We start from the raw sequence: 26237 nt of genomic DNA on the forward strand, positions 1-26237 counted from the left end.
GGCCGTCAAGCAGGCCCTGATAAAAAAGTACCAGCTGACTCCGGAGGTTTACCGGAAAAAGTTCAGAGCCCTCCAAAGTGGACCACATGACACCTACAGCGATGTGGTAGACGGGCTCAGAATCAACTTTGAGCAGTGGATCCAAGGACTGTCAGCGACCACCTTTGAGCAGCTAAAGGATCTGATGGTGAAAGACCAGTTCCTGCATCTGTGTCCGACTGAGGTACGGCAGTTCGTGATGGATCGAGAGCCACCAGATGCCAATAAAGCAGCGCAGATCGCAGACACCTTCGAGGCCAACCGGAGACCAGAGGTGCGGAAGCCGGCTGGAAAGGGGGTAAGCCATCAACCACCATCCCTGCCCCTGCCAGCCGACCTTCCGGAGGCCTTTTTCCCATTACCAAGGCCCTGCCTGCATCTGATGCCCGCAGGTGTTTTTCCTGCAACCAGACTGGTCATCTCAGCGCCACTTGTCCAGAGAAGCAGAGGAAGAACCCCCCATCCAAGGCCCCAGGGCCTAATGCCTCAGTTCTTTTGGTGGATGGGCCGGTTGGGAGGGCCTGTGAAAACTTTCAGTCTGTCAGGGTGGGGGACACTCTCACTGTAGGCCTCAAGGACACTGGGGCCGAATGAACCCTCATCCAACCTGAACTGGTGTCCACTGAAGCGCTTATTCCGGGAAAGACCCTGACTGTCACCGGGATTGGGGGCGTCCGATGCCCCTTGCCCATGGCCCGGGTTTTTATTGACTGGGGTGCGGGGAGTGGGATGAAGGAAGTGGGAATATCTGCAAACCTACATGCAAATGTTTTGTTGGGAACTGATTTGGGGAGGATGTTTGCTTATTATGTCCCTGACACCCCTCCCAGATCTGATACGGTTGGTAAGGTTAATACTGATACTGTGAATGTCGATGCTTTACCTGATGATGATGATGATGATGATGATGATGATGATGATGATGATGATGATGATGTATTGGAAGGTGCAGGAGAACTCTGCCATGTCACTCTGCGGGGAGATGTTGCTGAGGATCCCCTAGCAGGAGCAAATGTCAGTGCCAAGGGTAATGGGGAGAGGCACGAGGACCATGAAGCAGGTGGTGCTGTGCCAGTGACCAGTGTCACAACAGAAGGTGACCTGGCTGATAGTCGCTGCCCCATACGTAGCACTGTGCCTGAGGTAATGGAGGATGGTGGAGAAGTAGTTCTCATGGCCTCGCAGGCTAATGAGACGGTGTTATTCCCCGGGGAGACGGCCTATATAGCCGCTGTTACCCGCAGTCAGAGTGCCCAGAACGCAAGTAATGCCCTGCCTTCTGGACCCTCCTCGGACAGAGGAATAACTGAATCAGGTATGGACCCAGAGCCGGTCCCAGAGGGTCCCAGTGAGGACGTGGCCTTAACCTCACTTCTGGCTTCCTCCAGCCAGGAGTTTCAGGCAGCTCTGCACTCAGATGCTAGCCTGGAGACGTTAAGGAGCCTCGCTGAGAAGCCCACCTCCGAGTCGGATAAGGAGAGGGTATTCTGGGACCAAGGAAGGTTGTACCGGGAGACAGTTCCCTGTACACCCCAACAGGAGTGGCTGAGGGAAAGACAGCTGGTCGTCCCCTACCAATTCAGGGATGAGTTGTTGCGGATTGCCCATGAAATTCCACTCGCTGGACACTTGGGGGTCAGCAAAACCAAGGCCCGGCTGTCTCATCACTTTTAGTGGCCCAAAATCAGGACAGATGTGGTGAACTACTGTCGCTCCTGTACCACGTGTCAAAGAGTGGGAAAGTCAGGGCCGGCCCCCAAAGACCCCCTGATCTCTTTGCCAGTGATAGAGGAGCCTTTCCAGAGGATTGCTGTGGACATTGTGGGACCACTGGCCATGCCCAGCAGCTCTGGAAAACGTTTCATCCTCACCGTGGTAGACTATGCTACCCGGTATCCGGAGGCAGTAGCCCTGTCCTCAATTAGGGCGGATAAGGTGGCGGACGCCCTCTTGGCCATCTTTTCGCGAGTAGGATTTCCCAGGGAGATGCTTACCGACCAGGGGACTCAGTTCATGTCACGCTTAATGGAGGCTCTATGTAAGAAAATGCAGGTGCAGCATTTGGTATCGAGCGCGTATCACCCACAGACCAATGGTTTGTGTGAGCGATTCAACGGTACCCTAAAACAGATGTTAAAAATGCTGGTTGAGACCCAGGGTCGCGACTGGGAGCGTTACCTCCCACACCTGCTATTTGCTTACAGAGAGGTTCCACAGGCCTCGACGGGGTTCTCCCCCTTTGAGCTCCTGTATGGCAGGCGTGTCCGAGGACCCCTTGGGTTGATAAGGGAATTCTGGGAAGAAGAGCCGAACTCCCCAGGAGTGTCCATCGTGGAGTATGTCATGCGCTTCCGTGACAAGATGCAGACCTTGACGCAGTTGGTGCATGACAACATGGCGCAAGCCCAGGCTGACCAGAAGCATTGGTACGACCAGAACGCCGGAGAACGGACCTACCAGGTGGGTCAGAAGGTGTGGGTGCTGGTCCCCGTACCAAAGGACAAGCTTCAGGCGGCCTGGGAAGGCCCATACGTCATTCACCAACAGCTCAACCCGGTCACCTACGTGATCACACTTGACCACGAGCGGGGTAGGCGGAAGGCGTTTCACGTTAATATGATGAAGGCTCATCAAGAACGTGGAACCTGCGTCCTACCGGTCTGCAACCTGCCTGAGGATGGGGAGGATGACCCCCTCTTGGACATGCTCGCCCAAGCGAAGGCCAGCGGGTCCCTAGAGGATGTAGAGCTAAGCGACTTGCTATCCGCAGACCAGAGGTCTCAGATGCAAGCAGTGCTGAAACCCTTCCAAGCAGTGTTCACCAACCTGCCTGACAGGACTGAAGTGGCGGTCCATGAAGTGGACACCGGGAATCATGCCCCACTCCGGCGGACAGCCTATCGAATCTCCGACGAGGTGCAGCATGTCATGCGCCAGGAGGTCGAGGAGATGCTGCAGTTGGGGGTGATTAAGCAGTCCAAGAGCGCGTGGGCCTCACCTGTAGTCCTGGTGCCAAAGAAGGACCGGACCACCCGGTTCTGTGTGGACTACAGGGGGCTCAATGCTATCACAGCCTCTGATGCACAACCAATGCCACCCATTGAGGAGCTGCTGGAGCGGTTAGCCAGTGCGAGATATCTCTCCATTATGGATTTGAGTCGGGGATATTGGCAGATTCCCTTGAGCCCCGGGGCCCAGGAGAAGTCCGCCTTTATCACCCCCTTCGGATTGTATGAATCCACGGTCATGCCCTTTGGCATGAAAAATGCCCCTGCCACGTTCCAGCGAATGGTCAACCACCTGCTCCAGGGACTGGAGAGGTACGCAGTGGCGTACCTGGATGACATTGCCATCTTCAGTCCCACCTGGGAGGATCACCTCGAGCATCTGCAGCAGGTGCTCGGGCGCATTCACCAGGCGGGCTTGACCATCAAGCCGGGAAAGTGCCAGATGGGCATGAACGAGGTCCACTACCTGGGGCACCGGGTAGGTGGGGGTACTCTGAAGCCAGAGCCTGGAAAGGTGGACGCTATCATGTCCTGGCCCACCCCCATGACCAAGAAGCAGGTGCAATCCTTCTTGGGCACCGCAGGGTACTATAGACGCTTTGTACAGGACTATAGTAGCCTTGCGAAACCCTTGACAGACCTCACCAGGAAGAGCCTACCCCATTCCGTCAAATGGACAGATGAATGCGAGGTGGCCTTTAGGGCGTTGAAGACTGCCTTGAGCAGATCCCCTGTGCTAAAGGCGGTCAACGGCACACGGCCACTCTTAGTACAGACCGACGCCAGTGAGTTTGGCCTCGGTGCTGTACTCAGCCAGGTCGACTCGGGGAACCAAGAACACCCCGTGTTGTACCTAAGCCGGAAACTTCTGCCGAGGGAAGTGGCCTATTCCACCATAGAGGAGTGCCTGGCCATTGTATGGGCCCTCAACCGCTTACAGCCTTACTTGTACGGGCGCCCCTTCACTGTCGTGACTGACCACAACCCCCTGAGTTGGCTGCACACCATGTCAGGTGCCAACGGAGGGTTGTTACGCTGGAGCCTCACCCTCCAGCAGTACGACTTTACCGTTCAACACCGCAAGGGCAGCGAGCATGGCAATGCCGATGGGTTGTCCCGGCGAGGGGAGCCTCCAGACATATGCTTGGAGGAGTACCAGAAGGTCCTACCTCAATAGCGCAGTCTAAAATGGGGAGGTGTCAGGCAAAAGGTATTTTTTCCCTAATTTTAAAAATGAGAGATGTTTTAAAAAAGAAAACCCCCCCACCCCCTATCCGTTTGTAAGAGAAGACATAGAACTGCAGTGCTGGCCCCCACCCTAAGAATTTTTATTATCGTCGTAAACCCTCAGTACAGAGCAGCTTCTAGTTCAAAATAGTTATTCCCTCCAAAATTCTATTGTTTAGCTGGACAAACAGTTAATGTAGAATTTAAAAACGCACATGACGGTCACTAACCCAGGGACCAGAGTTTTGGAATGTTCACATTTTCCTGGTTACAATGATATATTTTTCATAACTGGGATACCCCCAGAAATCGAGGAATTGGTTTCTTAGCTTCTGAGCATCACAGAGAGGTCCTGTTTAATATCCATCTGCATGAAAATTAGTGACGGCCAACATGATGTCTCCATCTTGGATGTGGGACCCCCCCCCACACCAAGATATGAAATCTGAAGGTTTCTATGTTCTATGCAGCTGGGTGGTTTCACAAAACCGAGCCCCCATGTGAGGTAGACAAAATGGGCGGTTCCTAATAATTTGGCCCTGTTACTAAAAAGCAAATCGGCCATTTTCAGGTCATTCTTCTCAGGGACGCCAGACGCACGCACATCACGCTGCGCGGAAGAATCAATTTCCGGGGAGCCGTCCCCCCCACAGAATCTGAGACCATCACCTTGTGAAGCAGGTTTTGCTATTACTTATCCCTTTTATTTTAATAACTGTTTTATGCATACATGTAAATTGTCCCCTTTATAATATCTTGTATATATTTTGTAAACACTGCCCCCCTTTTGGGAGTAAATCATTAATTATTTACCAGTTTCGTCCTTCTTGTCCTATGTCGAGCAAACACGTTCCTCACCCGCTAATTCACGTTACCTACCAGGTACCCGATCCACCTGTTAAGCGATCGGTGGTGGCAGTATACCAGTATTTATGTGATATTGTGGTTTGAGGGTGGCTGGTCGGAGGTATATATACGTTCCTGGAAGGAACTGGTGGTATATATACGTCCTGTCACATCACGTGCCGCAATAGTCGACATAAACTAGAGCAGCTGCACCCGTGCTTATCCTCGGTCAATACCATGTTTGACCAGCAGGATAAGGGGGCACCAGAGAGCTGCAAGGTCTGACCCAAAAGTGGGTGTCGTTTTCCTGACAACTTCCTTCCATGGTTCAAGAAGAAGAACAGTGCATTTCGCAGCAAGATCATTTTCATGCATGATAATGCCCCGACTCATGCTGTACATAACACATCTGCATCTCTGGCTGCTATGGGCATAAAAGGGAACAAACTTATGGTGTGGCACCCATGCTCCCCTGACCTCAACCCCATTCAGAACCTCTGAAGCATCATCAAAAGGAGTGTCTATGATGGCGGGAGGCAGTTCACATCTAAGCAACAGCTCTGGGAGGGTATTCTGTCCTCATACAAAACAATTGAAGCAGAAACCATCCAAAACCTGACAAATTTAATGGATGAGAGAGTTCAGAAGCTCCTTTCGAACAAGCGGTCCTATGTGCAAATTTAACATCACCTAGAATAAAGTTTTGAGTTGAAAACTGTTTGATTTCGGTTTGTAATAACCTGCTAATGCTTATAATTGCAAAAAATACCATTTTTTTGTTCTTTATTAAAATGAAAAAGTTGAAAACTCTGCGGTGCATAATAATTTGGAAGATGCATTTTGAGTGCAGTTTGAGTTTTTTAATTTTTTAAAAATATAACGTTATCATAGGCAGTTTGAACAAAAACCTTTCAGTTGTACTCTAATAGTTATTTGACTGGAAAATTACAATGAATGCAATTCATAAAGGCAATTTGGGAAAATCTGAGAAAATATTATTTGCATAATAATTTGGAACACAGTGTATATAAGTTCCTGGAAGGAACTGGTGGTATATATACGTCCTGTCACATCACGTGCCGCAATATTCGACATAAATTAGAGCAGCTGCACCCGTGCTTATCCTCAGTCAATACCGTGTGTGACCAGCAGGATAAGGAGGCGCCAAAGAGCTGCAAGGTCTGACCCAAAAGTGTGTACGGTTTCATGACAGGGAATTCTGAATTTTTTTGCTTTTTCCTCCTCCTTTTAGCATGCTAAAGAAGATTTAAAGAGGGTGAGCTGCTATCTGTTTGCGTTCAGCCAATACCTTCAACCATTTCTGATATATGAGTAACAGGACGGTTTTCAATGGCTAAAATCAATGAATAATGTCATTGCACAAACAGTCATTTCTCTGCTTGGAAAGGTGGAATTCTGAAATTTTTTGCTTTTTCCTGCTCCTTTTAGCATGCTAAAGAAGATTCAAAGAGGGTGAGCTGCTATTTGTTTGTGTTCAGCCAATACCTTCAACCATTTCTGGCATATGAGTAACAGGACGGTTTTCAATGGCTAAAATCAATGAATAATGTCATTGCACAAACAGTCATTTCTCTGCTTGGAAAGGTGGAATTCTGAAATGTTTTGCTTTTTCCTGCTCCTTTTAGCCTGCTAAAGAAGATTCAAAGAGGGTGAGCTGGTATTTCTTTGCGTTCAGCCAATACCTTCAACCATTTCTGATATATGAGTAACAGGACGGATTTCAATGGCTAAAATCAATGAATAATGTCATTGCACAAACAGTCATTTCTCTGCTTGGAAAAGTGGAATTCTGAAATTCTTTGCTTTCTCCTGCTGCTTTTAGCATGCTAAAGAAGATTCAAAGAGGGTGAGCTGCTATCTGTTTGTGTTCAGCCAATACCTTCAACCATTTCTGGTATATGAGTAACAGGACGTTTTTCAATGGCTAAAATCAATGAATAATGTCATTGCACAAACAGTCATTTCTCTGCTTTGAAAGATGGAATTCTGAAATTGTTTGATTTTTCCTGCTCCTTTTAGCATGCTAAAGAAGATTCAAAGAGGGTGAGCTGCTATCTGTTTGCACTCAGCCAATGCCTTCAACAATTTCTTGTACATGACTAACAGGACGTTTTTCAATGGCTAAAATCTATGAATAATGTCATTGCTCAGTCATTTTTCTGCTTTGAAAGGTGAAATTATGATTTTTTTTGCTTTTTCCTGCTCCTTCTAGCATTCTAAAGAAGATTCAAAGAGGGTGAGCCGGTATCTGTTTGCGGTCAGCCAATACCTTCTACCATTTCTGCTATATGATTAACAGGACGGATTTCAATGGCTAAAATCAATGAATAATGTCATTGCTAGTGTTGAGCGATACCTTCCGATATCGGGAAATATCGGATCGGATTGGATCGGACCGATACCGAAAAAGTATCGGATATCGCCAATTCCGATACCGGAAACCAATGCAAGTCAATGGGACAGAAATATCGGAATGAAAATAAACCCTTTCTTTCCTTGTAGGTTAATTCTACATGAAGGAAAACAACTAAGAATAATGTAGAATGTATTGGGGGAGGTGGGGGAGACAAAAAAGGCATAGAGGTTTAGCCCAATCAAATGGAATAGCAGGAATTAATATTTTTTTTAAGAAGTTCTGAGTTACGGAAATATTGACTATGTTAAGTATTTTTATATTTTGTCAGATATTTATGTTTCACTACTTCCATGCTCTTCACCTTCTTTTTTACTTCTCCCACACTTTCTCCTTCATCATCCTCAGCATCTTTTTCATCCTCTTCTTCTTCACCTTCTTCATCTTCTTCTTCTTCACCTTCTTCGTATTATTCTTTTTTTTTACATTCTTCATATTCTACTTCTTCATCTTCTTCATATTCTTCTTCTTCATCATATTCTTATTTGTGACAGGCATTCCTGTAGTTGTTATCTATAAAAGGTTGGACATTACACCTTTCGTTCTGCCCGTCACAAAAGATTTACAACAGGATTTGTCCGCGTTCAGTTTGGCCTGCAGCAGCAGGTCTTTTCCAGGGGCACCACGAGGAGGAACGGACTCACCCCCATACACTGCTTAGTCATCTTCTGCTTATAATTTAGATATTATCTTTTGCTCTGATTTTTAGTCTTATGCTTAATGTTCTTCCGCTTTTTGTTCTGCAGCTTCTTGTATTTCTGCTTCTTGGTTTTATGTCTCTTGTTTTTCTGTATCTTGGTGCTTGTCTTCTCTTCTTTGTCCTCTTGGTCAACTTCTTCAGGGTCATCTTCTTGGTCTTCTTCTGGGTGGTCTTCAGGGTCGTCGTCTTCGGGGGTCCTCATCTTCGGGGTCCTCGTCTTCTTCGGGTTGGTCTTCTGGGTCCTCGTCTTCGGGGTCCTCGTCTTCTTCGGGGTGGTCTTCAGGGTCCTCGTCTTCTTCGGGGTGGTCTTCAGGGTCCTCGTCTTCTTCAGGGTGGTCTTCAGGGTCCTCGTCTTCTTCGGGGTGGTCTTCAGTGTCCTCGTCTTCAGGATCGTTGTCTTCGGGGTCCTCGTCTTCTTAGGGTTGGTCTTCAGGGTCCTCGTCAGGGAGATCCAGAGTGATTACCAAGAACCATTTCAAAAAGCTTGAACTTGGAAATGTAGCAGAAGGTACAAGAAAGCTGAGGAACTACCGAGAACCAGCTGACGGTACTGGAACCTGGATGGGTAGCAGAAGGTACAAGAGCCAATGGAACTGCCGAAGACCAGCTGACGGTACTGGAACTCGGTTACTAAGCAGGAGGTACCTGTGCCAGAAAGCACTACCAAGGACCAGCAGACGTTGGTGGAACTTGGATACCGAGAAGGAGACACCTAATCCAAAGGCACTGCCGAGAACCAGCTGACGGTACTGGAACCCGGATGGGTAGCAGAAGGTAAACATGTAAAAAAAAGTTCAAGGCCGCGAGCCGGCCGCAGTTACCAAAACCCACAGTCCTACAGGGGGTGCTTGTCCTATTGGCACTATGGAACCAGCCTTCATTGCCTGATCCCGCAGCCCACATAGGAGTCACCTAAACTGCAGGCAACATAGAGTCGGCTAACCCGACCGCAACATGACAGGACAACGCATTGGAGGCAAAGTGACATTGACACTACCCGGAAACAGCTGGCGTGCTGGAACCAGGTTGGGCAGGAGGGAGTACCCGTGCCAAAGTCACTGCCGAGAACCAGCTGACGGTACTAGAACCCGGATGGGTAGTAGAAGGTACAAGAGCAAATGGAACTACCGAGGACCAGCTGACGGTACTGGAACCTGGAGGGGTAGCAGAAGGTACAAGAGCCAATGGAACTGCCGAAGACCAGCTGACGGTACTGGAACTCGGTTACTAAGCAGGAGGTACCTGTGCCAGAAAGCACTACCAAGGACCAGCAGACGTTGGTGGAACTTGGATACCGAGAAGGAGGCACCTAATCCAAAGGCACTGCCGAGAACCAGCTAACGGTACTGGAACCCGGATGGGTAGCAGAAGGTACCCATGTAAAAAAAAGTTCAAGGCCGCGAGCCGGCCGCAGTTACCAAAACCCACAGTCCTACAGGGGGTGCTTGTCCTATAGGCACTATGGAACCAGCCTTCATTGCCAGATCCCGCAGCCCACATAGGAGTCACCTAAACTGCAGGCACCATAGAGTCGGCTAACCTGACCGCAACACGACAGGACAACGCATTGGAAGCAAAGTGACGTTGACACTACCCGGAAACAGCTGGCGTGCTGGAACCAGGCTGGGCAGGAGGGAGTACCTGTGCCAAAGTCACTGCCGAGAACCAGCTGACGGTATTGGAACCCGGATGGGTAGTAGAAGGTACAAGAGCCAATGGAACTGCCGAAGACCAGCTGACGGTACTGGAACTCGGTTACTAAGCAGGAGGTACCTGTGCCAGAAAGCACTACCAAGGACCAGCAGACGTTGGTGGAACTTGGATACCGAGAAGGAGGCACCTAATCTAAAGGCACTGCCGAGAACCAGCTGACGGTACTGGAACCCGGATGGGTAGTAGAAGGTACAAGAGCAAATGGAACTACCGAGGACCAGCTGACGGTACTGGAACCTGGATGGGTAGCAGAAGGTACAAGAGCCAATGGAACTGCCGAAGACCAGCTGACGGTACTGGAACTCGGTTACTAAGCAGGAGGTACCTGTGCCAGAAAGCACTACCAAGGAACAGCAGACGTTGGTGGAACTTGGATACCGAGAATGAGGCACCTGATCCAAAGGCACTGCCAAGAACCAGCTGACGGTACTGGAACCCGGATGGGTAGCAGAAGGTACCCATGTAAAAAAAAGTTCAAGGCCGCGAGCCGGCCGCAGTTACCAAAACCCACAGTCCTACAGGGGGTGCTTGTCCTATTGGCACTATGGAACCAGCCTTCATTGCCTGATCCCGCAGCCCACATAGGAGTCACCTAAACTGCAGGCAACATAGAGTCGGCTAACCCGACCGCAACATGACAGGACAACGCATTGGAGGCAAAGTGACATTGACACTACCCGGAAACAGCTGGCGTGCTGGAACCAGGTTGGGCAGGAGGGAGTACCCGTGCCAAAGTCACTGCCGAGAACCAGCTGACAGTACTAGAACCCGGATGGGTAGTAGAAGGTACAAGAGCAAATGGAACTACCGAGGACCAGCTGACGGTACTGGAACCTGGAGGGGTAGCAGAAGGTACAAGAGCCAATGGAACTGCCGAAGACCAGCTGACGGTACTGGAACTCGGTTACTAAGCAGGAGGTACCTGTGCCAGAAAGCACTACCAAGGACCAGCAGACATTGGTGGAACTTAGATACCGAGAAGGAGGCACCTAATCAAAAGGCACTGCCGAGAACCAGCTAACGGTACTGGAACCCGGATGGGTAGCAGAAGGTACCCATGTAAAAAAAAGTTCAAGGCCGCGAGCCGGCCGCAGTTACCAAAACCCACAGTCCTACAGGGGGTGCTTGTCCTATAGGCACTATGGAACCAGCCTTCATTGCCAGATCCCGCAGCCCACATAGAAGTCACCTAAACTGCAGGCACCATAGAGTCGGCTAACCTGACCGCAACACGACAGGACAACGCATTGGAAGCAAAGTGACGTTGACACTACCCGGAAACAGCTGGCGTGCTGGAACCAGGCTGGGCAGGAGGGAGTACCTGTGCCAAAGTCACTGCCGAGAACCAGCTGACGGTATTGGAACCCGGATGGGTAGTAGAAGGTACAAGAGCCAATGGAACTGCCGAAGACCAGCTGACGGTACTGGAACTCGGTTACTAAGCAGGAGGTACCTGTGCCAGAAAGCACTACCAAGGACCAGCAGACGTTGGTGGAACTTGGATACCGAGAAGGAGGCACCTAATCTAAAGGCACTGCCGAGAACCAGCTGACGGTACTGGAACCCGGATGGGTAGTAGAAGGTACAAGAGCAAATGGAACTACCGAGGACCAGCTGACGGTACTGGAACCTGGATGGGTAGCAGAAGGTACAAGAGCCAATGGAACTGCCGAAGACCAGCTGACGGTACTGGAACTCGGTTACTAAGCAGGAGGTACCTGTGCCAGAAAGCACTACCAAGGAACAGCAAACGTTGGTGGAACTTGGATACCGAGAAGGAGGCAACTAATCCAAAGGCACTGCCGAGAACCAGCTGACGGTACTGGAACCCGGATGGGTAGCAGAAGGTACCCATGTAAAAAAAAGTTCAAGGCCGCGAGCCGGCCGCAGTTACCAAAACCCACAGTCCTACAGGGGGTGCTTGTCCTATTGGCACTATGGAACCAGCCTTCATTGCCTGATCCCGCAGCCCACATAGGAGTCACCTAAACTGCAGGCACCATAGAGTCGGCTAACCCGACCGCAACACGACAGGACAACGCATTGGAGGCAAAGTGACGTTGACACTACCCGGAAACAGCTGGCGTGCTGGAACCAGGATGGGCAGGAGGGAGTACCCGTGCCAAAGTCACTGCCGAGAACCAGCTGACGGTACTAGAACCCGGATGGGTAGTAGAAGGTACAAGAGCAAATGGAACTACCGAGGACCAGCTGACGGTACTGGAACCTGGATGGGTAGCAGAAGGTACAAGAGCCAATGGAACTGCCGAAGACCAGCTGACGGTACTGGAACTCGGTTACTAAGCAGGAGGTACCTGTGCCAGAAAGCACTACCAAGGAACAGCAGACGTTGGTGGAACTTGGATACCGAGAATGAGGCACCTGATCCAAAGGCACTGCCAAGAACCAGCTGACGGTACTGGAACCCGGATGGGTAGCAGAAGGTACCCATGTAAAAAAAAGTTCAAGGCCGCGAGCCGGCCGCAGTTACCAAAACCCACAGTCCTACAGGGGGTGCTTGTCCTATAGGCACTATGGAACCAGCCTTCATTGCCAGATCCCGCAGCCCACATAGGAGTCACCTAAACTGCAGGCACCATAGAGTCGGCTAACCCGACCGCAACACGACAGGACAACGCATTGGAGGCAAAGTGACGTTGACACTACCCGGAAACAGCTGGCATGCTGGAACCAGGCTGGGCAGGAGGGAGTACCCGTGCCAAAGACACTGCCGAGAACCAGCTGACGGTACTGGAACCCGGATGGGTAGTAGAAGGTACAAGAGCCAATGGAACTGCCGAAGACCAGCTGACGGTACTGGAACTCGGTTACTAAGCAGGAGGTACCTGTGCCAGAAAGCACTACCAAGGACCAGCAAACGTTGGTGGAACTTGGATACCGAGAAGGAGGCAACTAATCCAAAGGCACTGCCGAGAACCAGCTGACGGTACTGGAACCCGGATGGGTAGCAGAAGGTACCCATGTAAAAAAAAGTTCAAGGCCGCGAGCCGGCCGCAGTTACCAAAACCCACAGTCCTACAGGGGGTGCTTGTCCTATTGGCACTATGGAACCAGCCTTCATTGCCTGATCCCGCAGCCCACATAGGAGTCACCTAAACTGCAGGCACCATAGAGTCGGCTAACCCGACCGCAACACGACAGGACAACGCATTGGAGGCAAAGTGACATTGACACTACCCGGAAACAGCTGGCGTGCTGGAACCAGGCTGGGCAGGAGGGAGTACCCGTGCCAAAGTCACTGCCGAGAACCAGCTGACGGTATTGGAACCTGGATGGGTAGTAGAAGGTACAAGAGCAAATGGAACTACCGAGGACCAGCTGACGGTACTGGAACCCGGATGGGTAGTAGAAGGTACAAGAGCCAATGGAACTGCCGAAGACCAGCTGACGGTACTGGAACTCGGTTACTAAGCAGGAGGTACCTGTGCCAGAAAGCACTACCAAGGACCAGCAGACGTTGGTGGAACTTGGATACCGAGAAGGAGGCACCTAATCTAAAGGCACTGCCGAGAACCAGCTGACGGTACTGGAACCCGGATGGGAAGTAGAAGGTACAAGAGCAAATGGAACTACCGAGGACCAGCTGACGGTACTGGAACCTGGATGGGTAGCAGAAGGTACAAGAGCCAATGGAACTGCCGAAGACCAGCTGACGGTACTGGAACTCGGTTACTAAGCAGGAGGTACCTGTGCCAGAAAGCACTACCAAGGAACAGCAGACGTTGGTGGAACTTGGATACCGAGAAGGAGGCAACTAATCCAAAGGCACTGCCGAGAACCAGCTGACGGTACTGGAACCCGGATGGGTAGCAGAAGGTACCCATGTAAAAAAAAAGTTCAAGGCCGCGAGCCGGCCGCAGTTACCAAAACCCACAGTCCTACAGGGGGTGCTTGTCCTATTGGCACTATGGAACCAGCCTTCATTGCCTGATCCCGCAGCCCACATAGGAGTCACCTAAACTGCAGGCACCATAGAGTCGGCTAACCCGACCGCAACACGACAGCACAACGCATTGGAGGCAAAGTGACGTTGACACTACCCGGAAACAGCTGGCGTGCTGGAACCAGGCTGGGCAGGAGGGAGAACCCGTGCCAAAGACACTGCCGAGAACCAGCTGACGGTACTGGAACCCGGATGGGTAGTAGAAGGTACAAGAGCCAATGGAACTGCCGAAGACCAGCTGACGGTACTGGAACTCGGTTACTAAGCAGGAGGTACCTGTGCCAGAAAGCACTACCAAGGACCAGCAGACGTTGGTGGAACTTGGATACCGAGAAGGAGGCACCTAATCCAAAGGCACTGCCGAGAACCAGCTGATGGTACTGTAACCCGGATGGGTAGTAGAAGGTACAAGAGCCAATGGAACTGCCGAAGACCAGCTGACGGTACTGGAACTCGGTTACTAAGCAGGAGGTACCTGTGCCAGAAAGCACTACCAAGGACCAGCAGACGTTGGTGGAACTTGGATACCGAGAAGGAGGCACCTAATCCAAAGGCACTGCTGAGAACTAGCTGACGGTACTGGAACCCGGATAGGTAGCAGAAGGTACAAGAGCAAATGGAACTACCGAGGACCAGCTGACGGTACTGGAACCCGGATGGGTAGCAGAAGGTACAAGAGCCAATGGAACTGCCGAAGACCAGCTGACGGTACTGGAACTCGGTTACTAAGCAGGAGGTACCTGTGCCAGAAAGCACTACCAAAGACCAGCAGACGTTGGTGGAACTTGGATACCGAGAAGGAGGCACCTAATCCAAAGGCACTGCCGAGAACCAGCTGACGGTACTGGAACCCGGATGGGTAGTAGAAGGTATAAGAGCAAATGGAACTACTGAGAACCAGCTGGCGGTGCTGGAGCCCAGGGTAAATACTAAAAACAGAGTGGAGCCAGAGGTGTAATTGGAGCAAGTTTTAAATCAGTAGTACAGTGGATGTGGACAAAGCAGGAGAATTTGCCGGACACACAGCAGGGGAACAGCTGACGTTACTGAACCCCAATAACATGGCAGCAAGTGTTGACTGTGCAGACGGCACTTCCGAGCGCCAACTGGCAGTGTTGGAGCTCAGGGATAATACTGAAAACAGAGGAGCCAGAGGTGTAATTGGAGCAACTTTAAAATCTGTAGTAGTGAGAATGTGGACAGAGCAGGAGAAATTGCCGTCCGCACAGCAGGAAAACAGCTGACGTTACTGAACCCCAATAACACGGCAGCAAGTGTTGACTGTGCAGACGGCACTTCCGAGCGCCAACTGGCGGTGTTGGAACTCAGGGATAATACTGAAAACAGAGGAGCCAGAGGTGTAATTGGAGCAACTTTAAAATCTGTAGTAGTGAGAATGTGGACAGAGAAGGAGAAATTGCCGTCCGCACAGCAGGGGAACAGCTGACGTTACTGAACCCCAATAACATGGCAGCAAGTGTTGACTGTGCAGACGGCACTTCCGAGCGCCAACTGGCGGTGTTGGAGCTCAGGGATAATACTGAAAACAGAGGAGCCAGAGGTGTATTTGGAGGAGGTTTTAAATCAGTAGTACAGTGGATGTGGACAAAGCAGGAGAAATTGCCGTCCGCACAGCAGGGGAACAGCTGACGTTACCGGAACCCGGATGGGTAGTAGAATGTACAAGAGCCAATGGAACTGCCGAAGACCAGCTGACGGTACTGGAACTCAGTTCCTAAGCAGGAGGTACCTGTGCCAGAAAGCACTACCAAGGACCAGCAGACGTTGGTGGAACTTGGACACCGAGAAGGAGGCACCTAATCCAAAGGCACTGCCGAGAACCAGCTGATGGTACTGGAACCCGGATGGGTAGTAGAAGGTACAAGAGCAAATGGAACTACCGAGAACCAACTGGCGGTGCTGGAACCCAGGGTAAATACTAAAAACAGAGTGGAGCCAGAGGTGTAATTGGAGTAAGTTTTAAATCAGTAGTACAGTGGATGTGGACAAAGCAGGAGAATTTGCCGGACACACAGCAGGGGAACAGCTGACGTTACTGAACCCCAATAACACTGGAGCAAGCGTTGACTGTGCAGATGGCACTTCTGAGCAGCAACTAGCGGTATTGGAGCCCAGGGTAAATACTAAAAACAGAGGAGCCAGAGGTGTATTTGGAGGAGGTTTTAAATCAGTAGTACAGTGGATGTGGACAAAGCAGGAGAAATTGCCGTCCGCACAGCAGGGAAACAGCTGACGTTACTGAACCCCAATAACACGGCAGCAAGTGTTGACTGTGCAGACAGCAGTTCCAAGCGCCAACTGGCAGTGTTGGAGCTCAGGGATAATACTGAAAACAGAGGAGCCAGAGGTGTATTTGGAGGAGGTTTTAAATCAGTAGTACAGTGGATGTGGACAAAGCAGGAGAAATTGCCGTCCGCACAGCAGGGGAACAGCTGACGTTACTGAACCCCAGTAACACGGCAGCAAGTGTTGACTGTGCAGACGGCACTTCCGAGCGCCAACTGGTGGTGTTGGAGCTCAGGGATAATACTGAAAACAGAGGAGCCAGAGGTGTAATTGGAGCAACTTTAAAATCTGTAGTAGTGAGAATGTGGACAGAGCAGGAGAAATTGCCGTCCGCACAGCAGGGGAACAGCTGACGTTACTGAACCCCAATAACATGGCAGCAAGTGTTGACTGTGCAGACAGCACTTCCGAGTGCCAACTGGCGATGTTGGAGCTCAGGGATAATACTGAAAACAGAGGAGCCAGAGGTGTATTTGGAGGAGGCTTGAAATCAGTAGTACAGTGGATGTGGACAGAGCAGGAGAAAGTGCCGTCCGCACAGCAGGGGAACAACTGACGTTACTGAACCCCAATAACACGGCAGCAAGTGTTGACTGTGCAGACGGCACTTCCGAGCGCCAACTGGCGGTGTTGGAGCTCAGGGATAATATTGAAAACAGAGGAGCCAGAGGTGTAATTGGAGCAACTTTAAAATCTGTAGTAGTGAGAATGTGGACAGAGCAGGAGAAATTGCCGTCCGCACAGCAGGGGAACAGCTGACGTTACTGAACCCCAATAACATGGCAGCAAGTGTTGACTGTGCAGACGGCACTTCCGAGCGCCAAATGGCGATGTTGGAGCTCAGGGATAATACTGAAAACAGAGGAGCCAGAGGTGTATTTGGAGGAGGTTTTAAATCAGTAGTACAGCGGATGTGGACAAAGCAGGAGAAATTGCCGTCCGCCCAGCAGGGGAACCGCTGATGTTACTGAACCCCAATAACACGGCAGCAAGTGTTGACTGTGCAGACGGCAGTTCCAAGCGCCAACTGGCGGTGTTGGAGCTCAGGGATAATACTGAAAACAGAGGAGCCAGAGGTGTATTTGGAGGAGGTTTTAAATCAGTAGTACAGTGGATGTGGACAGAGCAGGAGAAATTGCCGTCCACACAGCAGGGGAACAGCTGACGTTACTGAACCCCAATAACACGGCAGCAAGTGTTGACTGTGCAGACGGCACTTCCGAGCGCCAACTGGTGGTGTTGGAGCTCAGGGATAATACTGAAAACAGAGGAGCCAGAGGTGTAATTGGAGCAACTTTAAAATCTGTAGTAGTGAGAATGTGGACAGAGCAGGAGAAATTGCCGTCCGCACAGCACGGGAACAGCTGACGTTACTGAACCCCAATAACATGGCAGCAAGTGTTGACTGTGCAGACAGCACTTCCGAGCGCCAACTGGCGATGTTGGAGCTCAGGGATAATACTGAAAACAGAGGAGCCAGAGGTGTATTTGGAGGAGGCTTGAAATCAGTAGTACAGTGGATGTGGACAGAGCAGGAGAAAGTGCCGTCCGCACAGCAGGGGAACAACTGATGTTACTGAACCCCAATAACACGGCAGCAAGTGTTGACTGTGCAGACGGCACTTCCGAGCGCCAACTGGCGGTGTTGGAGCTCAGGGATAATATTGAAAACAGAGGAGCCAGAGGTGTAATTGGAGCAACTTTAAAATCTGTAGTAGTGAGAATGTGGACAGAGCAGGAGAAATTGCCGTCCGCACAGCAGGGGAACAGCTGACGTTACTGAACCCCAATAACATGGCAGCAAGTGTTGACTGTGCAGACGGCACTTCCGAGCGCCAACTGGCGGTGTTGTAGCTCAGGGATAATACTGAAAACAGAGGAGCCAGAGGTGTATTTGGAGGAGGCTTTAAATCAGTAGTACAGTGGATGTGGACAAAGCAGGAGAAATTGCCGTCCGCACAGCAGGGGAACAGCTGACGTTACTGAACCCCAATAACACGGCAGCAAGTGTTGACTGTGCAGACGGCAGTTCCAAGCACCAACTGGCGGTGTTGGAGCTCAGGGATAATACTGAAAACAGAGGAGCCAGAGGTGTATTTGGAGGAGGTTTTAAATCAGTAGTACAGTGGATGTGGACAGAGCAGGAGAAATTGACGTCCGCACAGTAGGGGAACAGCTGACGTTACTGAACCCCAATAACATGACAGCAAGTGTTGACTGTGCGGACGGCACTTCCGAACGCCAACTGGCGGTGTTGGAGCTCAGGGATAATACTGAAAACAGAGGAGCCAGAGGTGTAATTGGAGCAACTTTAAAATCTGTAGTAGTGAGAATGTGGACAGAGCAGGAGAAATTGCCGTCCGCACAGCAGGGGAACAGCTGACGTTACTGAACCCCAATAACACGGCAGCAAGTGTTGACTGTGCAGACGGCAGTTCCAAGCACCAACTGGCGGTGTTGGAGCTCAGGGATAATACTGAAAACAGAGGAGCCAGAGGTGTATTTGGAGGAGGTTTTAAATCAGTAGTACAGTGGATGTGGACAGAGCAGGAGAAATTGACGTCCGCACAGCAGGGGAACAGCTGACGTTACTGAACCCCAATAACATGACAGCAAGTGTTGACTGTGCAGACGGCACTTCCGAACGCCAACTGGCGGTGTTGGAGCTCAGGGATAATACTGAAAACAGAGGAGCCAGAGGTGTAATTGGAGCAACTTTAAAATCTGTAGTAGTGAGAATGTGGACAGAGCAGGAGAAATTGCCGTCCGCACAGCAGGGGAACAGCTGACGTTACTGAACCCCAATAACATGGCAGCAAGTGTTGACTGTGCAGACGGCACTTCTGAGCGCCAAATGGCGATGTTGGAGCTCAGGGATAATACTGAAAACAGAGGAGCCAGAGGTGTATTTGGAGGAGGTTTTAAATCAGTAGTACAGCGGATGTGGACAAAGCAGGAGAAATTGCCATCCGCACAGCAGGGGAACAGCTGATGTTACTGAACCCCAATAACACGGCAGCAAGTGTTGACTGTGCAGACGGCAGTTCCAAGCGCCAACTGGCGGTGTTGGAGCTCAGGGATAATACTGAAAACAGAGGAGCCAGAGGTGTATTTGGAGGAGGTTTTAAATCAGTAGTACAGTGGATGTGGACAGAGCAGGAGAAATTGCCGTCCACACAGCAGGGGAACAGCTGACGTTACTGAACCCCAATAACATGGCAGCAAGTGTTGACTGTGCAGACGGCACTTCCGAGCGCCAACTGGCGGTGTTGGAGCTCAGGGATAATACTGAAAACAGAGGAGCCAGAGGTGTAATTGGAGCAACTTTAAAATCTGTAGTAGTGAGAATGTGGACAGAGCAGGAGAAATTGCCGTCCGCACAGCCGGGGAACAGCTGACGTTACTGAACCCCAATGACACGGCAGCAAGTGTTGACTGTGCAGACGGCACTTCCGAGCGCCAACTGGCGGTTTTGGAGCTCAGGGATTATAGTTCAGGTGGTAGAAACATGAACAGAACAGGAGACCTGTATACTTTTGCAAACAATTATTTATTCTGGAAGAGGACTGGCAAATTCATGAGAGATCCAGGCCTTGTTCATTTTGAGAAAAGTAAGCCGGTCAACGTTATCGGAGGATAGTCACATGCGACGGTCTGTTAGTACACCACCTGCGGCACTAAAGACGCGTTCCGATAATACAGTAGCAGTAGGGCAAGCTAGCACCTCCAATGCATACTGACTTAGCTCTGGCCATGTATCTAGCTTACAGACCCAAAACTTGAAGGGAGAAGAGCCGTCTGGGAGTACACTAAGAGGGCAAGACAGTCACCATCTGACGGAAACGTTGCCTCCTGCTGACTGGAGCCGTCTGTGATGGTGTAGACATTTGTGGCGGCGGGGACACAAAACTTTGCCACATTTCGGCCATACTGGTCTTGACTTGTGCTGAGGCGCTGCTTCTGCTCCCTCTTTGTGCAGAGCTTCCTCCACTGCCTCGACGCACTGAGCTGCTTTGTAAAGCACTAGCAGCACTGCTCTCGGTTGGAATGGAGAACATGATGGAATGCACCAGTGCGTCTTGGTACTCCCGCATTTTACGCTCCCGGTTCAACGGTGTTATGAGGCTTTGTAAGTTGTCCCGGTAGCGAGGATCTAGGAGGGTGGACACCCAATAATCAGCCGTGTTGAGAATGTGGGCGATGCGGCGGTTGTTTCTCAGGCACTGCAGCATGAAATCAACCATGTGCTGCAGACTGCCAACTGGCCAAGAAACGCTGTCCCCTGCTTGAGGCGTGATCTCTAGCTGCTCTGCATCACCCCACCCTCGCTCTAGATACTGACTACTAGAGCATTGTGTACCTCCCTCCTCTGGACAGATGTCTTCCTCATCCATTGACTCCTCCTCATCCTCCTCACAAAGTGTCCCCTGCCTAGGCCTTTGTGAGGAACCACGTTGCGCAGACTGTAGAGAAGCAGATGGCATTTGTGACTCCTCATCCTCCACCTCTTCCAAAACCTTGTCCCTTAGTGCTTGCAGTGTTTTTTCAAGCAGGCAGATAAGGGGGATAGTCATGCTGACTAGTGCATCATCTGCACTCGCCATCCGCGTGGAATAATCGAAGGCACGCAAAACGTGGCAAATGTCCTTCATAGAGGCCCACTCAGTGGTGGTGAAGTGTGAACGGCGCGCACTGCGACTTGTTTGCGCCTGCTGCAGCTGGTACTCCATTACTGCCGCCTGCTGCTCACACAACCTCTCCAACATATGTAACGTTGAATTCCACCTGGTGGGTAGGTCACATATGATGCGATGTTCCGAAAGACGTAATCGGCGCTGCAGAGCTGCAATGCGTGATCTTGCATTGCTGGAACGCCGCAAGTGAGCGCACTCTATGCGGACCTTGTGAAGCAGTGCATCAAGATCCGGATAGTCCCTCAAAAAACTCTGCACGACCAAGTTGAGCACATGTGCCAGACATGGGATGTGAGTGAGGTTGCCTAGGCCCAGAGCTGCCACCAGATTTCGGCCATTGTCACACACTACCATGCCTGGCTGGAGATTCGCTGGCACAAACCACACGTCGCTCTGCTGCTTGATGGCATTCCAGAGCTCCTGCGCTATGTGGCTTCGATTCCCCAAAGAAATAAATTTTAATACGGCCTGTTGACGTTTGGTCACGGCTGTGCTCATATTGGTCACCATAACAGGTTCACGGGTCGATGTGGAGGTAGACCGTAACGGCTCCTGCAGCGCTGATTCAGAGGAACTGGAGTATGAGGAGGAGTCAATGTGTACAGACTGGATTCCTGCAATCCTTGGAGTTGGCAGAACACATACAGCGCCACTCTCAAGATCTGTACCCGGCTCCACAACATTTACCCAATGGGCATTTTCCCAGTGAGGGAAAGGTATCCGTCCCTGTCCATGCTTACTGGTCCACGCATCGGTGGTCAGGTGGACCTTGCTACTGATGGCGTTTTGTAGCGCATTTTTAATTTTTCCCTCCACATGATGTTGCAGGGCAGGGACGGCTTGCCTGCTGAAATAAAATCGGCTGGGCACGTTGTATTGTGGGACTGCCAATGCCATAAAGTTACGGAATGTGTCAGTCTCCTCCAGCCTGAATGATAGCATTTCAAGGGCCAGTAATTTAGCAATGCCAGCATTCAGAGCCTGTGCTCGGGGGTGGTTTGCCGAGTATGGGCGCCTTTTCTCCCATGCCTGTGCTAACGATGGCTGTAGACTGGCCTGGGAGTGTGAGGATGATTGGGAAAGTGGTGCTGTGGGTGGAATTACACTGTGTCTCTGTACAACAGTGCCAGAGATTCTTCCATGGCGATCCTGTGAGGAAGCCGAACCAGCTGTGTGTGAGCTGGAGGAAGAGGCTACAACACGAGCTGAAGAGGTGGTAGGTGGCGCTGTAGGTTGGCCTAGGTCTGTTTTTGTAACTCCACCACGTGCTTGGTCCGCACATGTTTCCACATATTTGTGGTATTGAGGTTGCTGACACTTTTCCCTCTTTTCACCTTCTGATTACACAGCTTGCATTTGACAAAGCAAATGTCATCTGCAACTGTGTCAAAAAAGGACCAGGCACTGCAAGTCTTGGGAGCACCCGCTTTGGATTTTGGAAGAGCCATGCTCCTATTGGGTGCCGAAGTGGAGGCTACAGGCAACCAAGTCTGCCCCCTCCCTCTCCCTCCTTTTTGGGCTGTTCGGGGAATCTCTTCCTCAGAGCTGCTCCCACCACCTTCCTGTCCCTCACGCCATGATGGGTCAAGGACCTCATCATCTACACCACCCTCTTCAAACAACTGCTTCTCCTGGGTAGTCTCGACAGCACAGTACGCACCAGAAAGTGGCACCTGAGTCTCATCATCAGATGCGTACTGAGGTGTGCTGCTGACCATAGGCACTGGCCCACCCGCCTCTTCAGATTCAGAGAGACAAAACAGTTGCGCATCACTGCATACTACCTCTTCTTCAAATTCTCGAATTCTGCTTGGCTGGCCCCCTCTTTCCAAGCCAAGAGATTCAGAGAACAGAAGTAGAGATGGCTCCTGTCCAGGGCTCTCTGACTGCCTGGGCAATTTGGCAGGTGCTGAAGAGACAGATGGGTGCTCTTCAGTGCTCAGGACCTGAGAGGATCTGGAACTAATTGAAGTCGATGCATTAGCTGCCATCCATCCGACAACAGCTTCAATTTGGTCCTCCCGCAGCAGTGGGGTACGGCTAGCTCCTACAAAGCTGCGCATAAAGGACTGTTCCCTGGTAAAACTGGGGGATGCTGAGTCACTGGTGCCCGCAGCAGGCACAGAATCCCCACGTCCTCTCCCTGCAGGCACAGAATCCTCACGTCCTCTCCCTGCAGAAACTCCACGCCCACGCCCACGACCACATGCCTTACTCCCTGCCTTCTTCATCTTGGCAGACTGATAAAGATAGGCAGAAAAGTACTAAGGGCTTAGTGTGCTTATTCCTGAACAGCTGCTAAGAGGTATAAGAAACACTAATTTTATAAAGTGTGGACTAGACTTTAATATGAGCTAATGTGGCCTACACAACTGTAAAGTGGAGTGTTTGGTGAACTTTATTTAGGTTTTTTTTGTCACAAAAAGACACTGGATGTGCCTAAAGATGTAATAACGATAGTATCACAAACTTTTTGTAGCTATTACAATGTAGGAAGGTAACCTACAATGCAATAGATGAGGCTGCAAAAAATAGGCTAATACTAATCTGGCTGGGGCTGCAGGGCCCAATGCTGCAGAAAGGCTCCTCTAACTACTCCTATATAGTGTGTTTGGAACCAATTTAGCTGAATACGGATGGAACCACCACACTAATAGGAGAAATCAGGAAAAATTATGAATTGGCAAAAAAGGACAATGTATGAGGCAGTGACACACACTGAGTGCACTACAACCAGACGTGGTTGAAGCACACACTACAGGGTGAGCTGCACTCACACACCAGACCTTGCAGACAGCGGTGAACAGTACAGATGCAGAGCACTGTGCACTAGCGCTGCAAGACCAAAAAAATTTCTCTATCTACTCCTATATAGTGTGTTTGGAACCAATTTAGCTGAATACGGATGGAACCACCACACTAATAGGAGATATCAGGAAAAATTATGAATTGGCAAAAAAGGACAATGTATGAGGCAGTGACACACACTGAGTGCACTACAACCAGACGTGGTTGAAGCACACACTACAGGGTGAGCTGCACTCACACACAGAGACCTTGCAGAAAGCGGTGAACAGCACAGAGAACTGTGCACTAGCACTGCAAGGCACAGCGATTTATAAAGTAGCTTGGGTAAAGCAGAATAGACCAAATAGGTAGCTAAAACTGTCCCTCAGAACAACAGCGTCCTATCCCTAACTGAATTCACAGCAGACTGAGCTCAAAATGGCGGCGGCGGCTTTTATAGTGCATCATGACATCATTTCAGCAGCCAATCACAGCCATGCCATTAGTTAAGATGCCTACATGCCTAACAGGATGTGCCCACACTTCTTAGGATCCTCATTGGCTGAATAAAATGAAAATGGCTCATTGCATTATGGGAACTTCCGATTCCGGTATACGATATTGCAAAAGTATCGGAATTAAGTATCGGAATTCCGATACCGCGAATATCGGCCGATACCCGATATTTCAGTATCGGAATGCTCAACACTACTTATTATATATGTGACTGACATGTTTCTATCTATCTAATCTATGTGTGATGCTCTATTCTTTCTGCTCTAAATTGTTGGGTACCGATGCTGAAATGCCGGCCGGCTTTTTAAAAGAGACGGTGCATGAAAACACTATTATTTTTTTTAATAAATCCTTAAACACTAAATGACAAGTACAGTAACCAACACTGTCACTGTACTTTTTATATATGTGACTGACATTTTTCTAGCTATCTAATCTATGTGTGATGCTCTATTCTTTCTGTTCTAAATTGTCGGGTACCAGTGTATGCCGCTGCTGAATTGCTGGCTTTTCATGTTTCACTGTGAGCACTGTTCCCATCGATTTGGGCAATAACTGTAATGCCACAACCACCATGGCTGTGACATTACATTGCAGACAATCCCTGCATGATGTGAAAAAATCCAGTTACGCTTTTGGTGCACGAACAGTTATCGAACATAACCTCGAATAGCCAAATTTTTTGCAAATCATTCGCATTCGTCGAACGACTCGAACACAGCCCAAAACAGCTCGAATTTGAGATTGGCGAACAGTTCTAGTCAAACACCGCTCATCTCTACACAGGACAGAAGCAGCTGAATGAATTCTGAGCCATACTGTGTGCTCAGATCCAGCCAAATGCAGCCAAATTAATTGGTCGTCGTTTCATACTACAGATGGACAATGACCCAAAACATAAAGCCAATGCAACCCAGGAGTTTATTAAAGCAAAGAAGTGGAATATTCTTGAATGGCCAAGTCAGTCACCTGATCTCAACCCAATTGAGCATGCATTTCACTTGTTAAAGACTAAACCTCAGACAGAAAGGCCCACAAACAAACAGCAACTGAAAACCACCGCAGTGAAGGCCTGGCAGAGCATCAAAAAGGAGGAAACACAGCGTCTGATGATGTCCATGAGTTCAAGACTTTAGGCAGCCATTGCCAACAAAGGGTTTTCAACCAAGTACTAGAAATGAACATTTTATTTACAATTATTTAATCTGTCCAATTACTTTTGGTCCCTTTAAAAACAGGGTGGCACATGTTAAGGAGCTGAAACTCCTAAACCCTTCATCCAATTTTAATGTGGATACCCTCAAATGAAAGCTGAAAGTCTGAACTTCAACTGCATCTGAATTGTTTTGTTTAAAATTAATTGTGGTAATGTCTAGAACCAAAATTAGAAAAATGTTGTCTCTGTCCAAATATATATGGACCTAACTGTATACACTGCTCAAAAATATAAAGGAAACACTCAAATAACACATCTTAGATCTGAATGAATGAAATATTCCCATTGAATACTTTGTTCTGTACAAAGTTGAATGTGCTGACAACAAAATCACGCAAAAATCATCAATGGAAATCAAATTTATTAACCAATGGAGGCCTGGATTTGGAGTCACCCCCAAAATTAAAGTGGAAAAACACACTACAGGTTGATCCAACTTTGTGTAATGTCCTCAAAACAAGTCAGAATGAGGCTCAGTATTGTGTGTGGCCTCCACGTGCCTGTATGACCTCCCTACAACGCCTGGGCATGCTCCTGATGAGGTTGCGGATGGTCTCATGTGGGATCTCCTCCCAGACCTGGACTAAAGCATCTGCCAGCTCCTGGACAGTCTGTGGTGCAACGTGACGGTGGATGGAGCGAGACGTGATGTCCCAGATGTGCTCAATTGGATTCAGGTCTGGGGAACGGGTGGGCCAGTCCATATCTTCAATGCCTTCATCTTGCAGGAACTGCTGACACACTCCAGCCACGTGAGGTCTGGCATTGTCCTGCATTAGGAGGAAC

The sequence above is a fragment of the Phyllobates terribilis genome, unplaced genomic scaffold, assembly GCF_046119375.1.
Source record: "Phyllobates terribilis strain yellow unplaced genomic scaffold, ASM4611937v1 Scaffold_11__3_contigs__length_659146591, whole genome shotgun sequence".
Classification (NCBI taxonomy): Eukaryota; Metazoa; Chordata; class Amphibia; order Anura; family Dendrobatidae; genus Phyllobates; species Phyllobates terribilis.